This window comes from Martes martes (assembly GCF_963455335.1).
Source record: "Martes martes genome assembly, chromosome: 1".
Taxonomy (NCBI): Eukaryota; Metazoa; Chordata; class Mammalia; order Carnivora; family Mustelidae; genus Martes; species Martes martes.
The window spans coordinates 170,819,555-170,826,951 of NC_137888.1; the positions used below are offsets into that span (position 1 = coordinate 170,819,555).

The 7,397-nt window shown below is 37.9% G+C and overlaps 1 pseudogene across 1 annotated transcript; it reads left to right on the forward strand.

Annotated features, from left to right (window-relative positions):
• The first annotated feature begins 6,782 nt into the window (after positions 1-6,782).
• LOC308348064 (ubiquitin-conjugating enzyme E2 L3-like) lies at positions 6,783-7,170 on the forward strand (annotated as a pseudogene). Its single transcript has one exon. The product of its transcript is annotated as a ubiquitin-conjugating enzyme E2 L3-like (transcript).
• Positions 7,171-7,397: the final 227 nt, after the last annotated feature.

Below are 7,397 nucleotides of genomic sequence, written 5' to 3' on the forward strand. Positions count from 1 at the left end.
GCTGTGTCCTTTTGCTAGACCCTCTTTAAGATATAAATATATAAATATAATTCACTGGGAAAATAATTCTAAGCTACTGATAGCTTACTGTGGAATTACCACTCCAGATGCTATCTGGCCAAAATGAACTAGAACAAAAGGATGGAGGAGAGTCAATTCCAGAGGAAGAGAAGGAAAGCCTTGAAATGCAGGAGCTTGCCCAAAGAGGCTGACAGATCATTCAAGACAAACCTTTCCCCCATTATGTTGGCCTGGATCAGTCCAGCTGTCCATTACAAAATAGTTCAGCAGTGCTGTGTAGGAGATGATATCATTTATTTAAAGAATATTAGTCATAATCATAGCCACTGGGGCCTATTTAGCCCAGTGTAAGAAGTCCAAAAAATAAAATTGACAGATTACACATGCTATGTTTGATCAGTTCTAACTGGCCAAGTGAGAGCCCCAACTGTAATAAACTTGATTTAAAGGTAGAAGTATTCAAGTATCATTTTTACTGAATCAGAGAGGAGCTTCTTTTATCCAAATCAGAATTATACATCCTTTTTTTATTCATAAAACTTCAGTAACAATTTGAATTGCCAAACTCTTTAATCATGAAAATATTTGCCTTTCAGAATTGACTAGTAGAAGTATTAAAAATGCCACCTTCCTTATCCATTAGAGGTCGAGTGCTCATTTAACCTGAATCTTTTACTAAATACATGAAGAATTTTATAAGTTTAAAAGAAGGGAGAATATGTAGAAAAATGTTTTTATTCTCCTTACTTCCTTAGTATCAGTTTATTTTTTAAGAGGTATTTCAAGAGCCATATTTTATTAATTTTTTAGTATAATGTTCAAAAATACTAGATGCCCAAAAGGCTCAGAAAATCAAATATGTTATTTCCTATTCCAGAGCTGAAAGCTGTCAAAACCAAAGTTATCACTATTGCTGAATTACAGACATTGGAATTAAAATCTTAAGTTAAACAAACATCAATAACTTGTACCAGCCAGGACAGTTTAATCTTTAAAAACTCAACAATTTAAATTTCTTCCTAAATATAAATAATAATTCTGGGCAAGTCATCATATCTTAATGAAAATCAGAAACCTACTTTTTTTTTAAGTGATCCAAATGATCTTCTTTTTCTAATTTTTATTTTTTTAATTTCTTTTCAGTGTTCCAGAATTCACTGTAGAAACCTACCTTTCAAAATGACTGGGTTTTTTTTGTTTTGTTTTTTCCTTTTGTTTTTTGAAGGATTGATTTTATTTATTTATTTATTTATTTGAGAGAGACAGAGAGAGCGAGAGAGAGAGAGCACAAGCAGGGGGTGCAGGAGGCAGAGGGAGAGCAGACTCCCTGCTAAGCAGGAAGCCTGATGCAGGGCTTCATCCTAGGAGCTTGAGATCAGGACCTGAGCTGAAGGCAGATGCTAAATTGACTGAGCCACCCAGGCACCCCGAAGTTTTTGGTGTTTTTTTCCTAAGATTTCTTTTTTTGGAGAGAGAGAGACAGCATGCACTGGAGTGGGGGGTGGAGAGGGGAAGGAGGGGGAGGAGCAGACTCCCCACTGAGCGGGGAGCCTTTGGTGGGGCTCAGTCTCAGGACTCTGAGATCACCACCTGAGCCAAAATGTCTGCCTAACAGACTAAGCTGCCAGGCACCCCTTAAAGTAACTCTTGATTATCCTATAGCTTAGGAAGAGGAGCCAACTGAAATAGTATCTGAAAAAATACACTGAAACACTACCCAAAAATAAGGGATAGCAATTAATTATAATTTTCATAGTAAACTCTTTAGCTTTTACTTTTTAAAATATCCAGTTGTAGGTGCGCCTGGGTGGCTCAGTGGGTTAAAGCCTCTGCCTTTGGCTCGGGTCATGATCCCAGGGTCTTGGGATCGAGCCCCACATCCGGCTCTCTGCTCAGCAGGGAGCCTGCATCCTTCTTTCTCTCTCTGCCTGCCTCTCTGCCTACTTGTGATCTCTCTGTCAAATAAATAAATAAAATCTTTAAAAAATAAGATAAAATATCCAGTTGTAGTGTCTGAATGGTTTGCCTCCCTCTCTGTTTTCATCTTATTGAAGTTACACTGTATGGTAGGCGGCTATGCATTCTACAACCATGCAATGTCATCAGTATACTTTCATCTATCTCTGAAAATATTTCTAGGTATTAACATATTTCCTGAACCTGTCCTAGAATCTACTATACTTTTTGACCTAATTGTCTTACTTCATTAAAATCTTAACTAGCAGTAAACAGGGTTTAAAAGTATAAGTAGAGCCATAAGCTTTAAGAAAAAAATATGTAAAGAAGCCAGAAAATAGCTAACATTTATTAAGTGATCACTAGGTTCTGAGCTCTTGACACATTAAGTCCTTAATCCTCACAATCATTCTACCAGGTAAGTACACTTACAAATAAAGATAAGGTAGCTGAGGTATAAGAGTAAGTTACTTCTAAAAGTTCACACAGATAGTTAGCAGACATAGGCAAGTTACTAAAAGATTAGATGGAACTATCAGGCAATGTTACCTGTACAATAGGCTCCCCCACCTCCCTTATCCATGGTCCTGCTTTCTGTAGTTTTAGTTACCAATGGTCAACCGTGGTCTGGAAGCAGATGAACCTCTTTCTGAGGTATCATCAGAAGATCATTAGTCACCTCACACTATGTCACAATATCTACATTGTTCACCTCACTTCATCATGTAGGCATTTTATCATCTCACATCATCACAAGAAAATGACAGGTGAATAGAGAATACTAAGATATTTGGGGTTTTTTCCTTTTTTCTACATTTTTATTTAATTCTAGTTAGTTAATACACAACATAATATTAGTTTCAGGCTACAATTTGGTGATTCAACACTTACATACAATACTTGATGATCATGACATGTGTACTCCTTAATCTCTAGACCACCTATTTAACTCATCCCCCTACCTTGATCCCGTCTGGTAACCATCTGTTTGTTCTCTATAGTTAAGAGTCTGTTTCTTGGTTTCTCTCTCATTTTCCCCTCTGTGATCCTTTGTTTTGTTTCTTAAATTCCACATTGAGTTGAATCATATGGTATTTCTCATTCTCTGACTTATTTCACTTAGCATAATTCTCTCCACTTCCATCTGCATCATTGCAAATGGCAATATTTTATCCTTTCTATGGCTGAGTATTATTCCTGTGTGTGTGTGTGTGTGTGTGTGTGAGCATGTGTGTGAGACACACACACCCCACAAATTCTTTTCTCATTCATCAGCCAAAGGACATTTGGGTAATTTCCATAATTTGGCTATTGTAGATAATGCTCCTGTAAACATCAGTGTATATCTACCCTTTTCAAAATAAAACTACCCTATGATCCACCAATTGTGCTACTAGGTATTTTTTTTTCCCTTAAGATTTTATTTATTTATTTGAGAGACAGTGAAAGTGAGAGAGATCACAGAAGGAGAGGGAGAAGCAGGCTTCCCACTGAGGGGAGAGCCTGATGCAGGGCTCTATCCCAGGACCATGGGATCATGACCTGAGCCAAAGGCAGTCACTTAACTGACTGAGCCACCCAGGCGCCCCTGTGCTACTAGGTATTTACCAAAAGAATACAGAGTACTAAGATATTTTGAAAAAAGGAGAGACCACATCCACATATATTTATTACAGTATATTGTTTTAATTGTTCAACTATATCACCAGTTATTGTCATTAATCTTTTACTGTGTATAATCCAGATAGGTATGTATGTATAGGAAAAAACATACAGTTCAGTCCTATCCACCATATCATGTATCCACTGGGGACCTTAGGACATATATCCCCTATGAAAAAGTGGGACTACTGTATTTGCAATCAAAAAGGACAACCATTTTTGCCTCTTGATTCCTCTGTCAATACCAACTTCAAAACTACAGAACTATGGGGCTATTATATCTTTATTAAGACTAAGTCATAGAATGACACTAATTCCTGCTGAAACCAGTAGAAAGAATATAACTTTATGATATTTTGGATGGGACAAACATTTCTGAACCGAACAGAGGAGAGATAGGATGGTTTACCCAAAATGTCAACTTCCAATTAATCCCTAAACTAAAGCCTAGGAAATAAGCTTCAAACACCCTTAATAAACAAAGATGACAGAACTGATGCAGATTAAATATTCAAATAATTAAATTCTGTATTACATGAGATGTCTTGTTTTATTCAGAGATGGCCAAGATGGAGTAATAGAGACCAAGTCTAACTTCCACCTTAAAAAAGTAGAACAATGGATAAAATTTATGAAACAGGCTTCAGACACTGGATAATGAGAAATGCAAAACTGTGACCCATGAAAGAAGGGAAATGAATGAGGTCATCCCAATGATTGCCCAGGTTTCCAATTACAGGCAGACTCCTGACCACAGAGCAGGTATGGGGTTTGGTGCAGAGGGTGGGAGGGTCCCAAACATGGAGGTCTCACTAAATTGAGGAAACAGAGATTGAAGTTCAGGGTATTTCAAGTGGCTGGATGTTGCAAGGAACATTTCTAGAAAGGAGAGTAGTTAGACACAAAGAAAGAACTTCAAAGTCTACACTGAGATAACCTGGAATCTCTATAGAACATGCATATGTGTAAAGTGAAATTCCATGAGATAAGGCCAAGAGTAACCAGGGATCTATGAGCAGAAAGGTTTCCAGATTGGCACAGATCTGAGAATCTTTCAAACTCCCAACAGCAAGTGGGAAGAGTTCTCAGTGACTATCTGGGGAATTTGGAAGGGACCCCAAAAGGTCCAAAATTAGTGAAAATTAAAGTAAAACTAACCCCAAAAGTAGTGGAACTAAAGTATTCCTAAAGTAAAAGCTAACTATGCCTGACCTAATAAAGCTTTACAGTAAGACTGAAAAAGATTAAGCTGAACAAGGACAAGTTAATTGTCTTCCAGAACAAAGCCCAACACTCTTTAAAGGAAGATAACAAAATCGATACTCTGAATAAATCAAATATGCAGTGTCTAGCATTCAATTAAAAATTACTAGACAGTCAAGAAGTAGGAACATGTGACCCATAAATTAATCAATAGAAACAGAAAGAAAACTATAGAACACAAGGATTATAGAACACAAAACATTAGAACACAAGGATTTGAAAACAGCTATTACATCTATATTCTAGTATTTAAGGAAAAAACATGAACATGTTGAGAAGAGAAATAAAAGATACTTTTAAAGACCCCAAAACTTCTAGAGTCAAAAGTATATTATCAAAAGAAAAATTCACTGATTAACATTAACAGCAAAGACAACATTGCTAAAGAAATATGAGATTAGGGATGTCTGGGTGGCTCAGTCCATTGGGCATCTGCCTTTGGCTCAGGTCATGATCCCAGGGTCCTGGAACAAGTCCTTATTGGGGCTCTGTCTCCCTCTCACTCTGCCTGCTACTCATTCCCCCTGCTTGTGCACTCTTTCTCCATCAAGTAAATAAATAAAATATTAAAAGAAGAAGAAGAAGAAGAAAGAAACGTGAGATTGAAACTATGCACAATGCAATAGAAACTATCAACAAATAAAGCACTAAAAATACATATATATTTAAAAAAAAAGACTGAAAAATATTAACAGCATCAGTAACCTTTGGGATGGTATCAAGCAGTCTTACATATGGGTAATTGGAGTCCCAGAATGGACAGAGAGCAGAAATAATATTTAAAGCAATGATGGTCACAATGATGGTCAACTTGGAATTTTATACACAATTAAGTTATCTTTAAAAAATTTAGGTAAAATACAGTTTTTTAAAGACAAACAAAATCTAAATGTGAGACAGAAATCCATTAAAATCCTAGGGGTGCCTGGGTGGCTCAGTTGTTAAGCATCTGCCTTTGGCTCAGGTCATGATCCCAGGATCCTGGGATCGAACCCTGTATTGGGCTCCCTGCACAGCGGGCAGCCTGCTTTTCCCTCTCCTGCTACCCTTGCTCATGTTCTCTCTCTCGCTCGCTCTCTGTTGAATAAATTTTTTTAAAAATATATTCTAGAGAAGAACATAAGCAGCAAACCCTTCAATTTCAGCCACGGCAACTTCTTGCAAGACACATCTTTAAAGGCAAGGGAAACAAAAGCAAAAATTAACTACTGGGACCTCATCAAGATAAAAAGCTTCTGCACAGCAAAGGAAACAGTCAACAAAACTAAAAGGCAACTATGAAATATGGGAGAAGATATTCACAAATGACATATCAGATAAAGGGCTAGTATCCAAAATCTTTAAAGAACTTATCAAACTCAACACCAAAAGAACAAATAATCCAGTCAAGAAATGGACAGAAGACATGAACAGTTATTTCCCCAAAGACAACCCACAAATGGCCAACTGACACATGAAAAAAATGCTCCACATCACTTGTCATCAGGGAAATACAAATCAAAACCACAATGAAGATACCAGCTTATATCAGTTAGAATGGCTAAAATTAAGAGGACAGGAAACAACAAATGTTGGCAATGAAAGTGGAGAAAGGAGATCCCTCTTACACTGTTGGTGGGAATGCAAGCTGGAACAGCCATTCTGGAAAACAGTATGGAGGTTCCTCAAGAAATATAAAACAGAGCTACCCTATGACCCCGCAATTGCACTACTGGGTATTTACCCCAAAGATACAAATGTAGTGAAATAAAGGGGCACCTGTACCCCAGTGTTCATAGCAGCAATGTCCACAATAGCCAAACTGTAAAAGGGGCTGAGATGTCCTTCAGCAGATAAACGGATAAAGAAGATGTGGCTTAGGCAGCAGCAGCAGATCCAAGATGGCAGCCAGTAGGAAGCTGATGAAGGAACTTGAAGAAATATGCAAATGTGGAATGAAAAACTCCCATAATATCCAGGTTGATGAAGCTAGTTTATTGCCTTGGCAAGGGCTTATTGTTCCTGAGAACCCTCCATATGATAAGGGGACCTTCAGAATCAAAATCAACTTTCCAGCAGAGTACCCATTCAAACCACTGAAGATCACATTTAAAACAAATATCACCCGGACATCCACAAAAAGGGGTAGATCTCTCTGCCAGTACTTAGCGCTGAAAACTGGAAGCCAGCAACCAAAACCGTACAAGTAATCCAGTTCCCCATAGCACTGGTGAACGACCCCCAGCCCAAGCACCCACTTTGGGCTCACCTAGCTTAAGAATCCTCTAAGAACCTTTAAAAAATTCTGTAAGAATGCTTAAGAGTTTACAAAGAAATACAGGAAGAAGCGAGCTGTGTACTAAATTCTGCCACAACCTATTCCAGTGAGTGTGAGCGGAGACGGCCAGCAATGCATTCAGACACCCCGCAAAGCGAGACTCTGTGGAAAATTGATAAATGTCACCACTTGGCTTTTGCTTGTGGCGGTTACTAACTCTCTACGGTTTTCTTTTCTT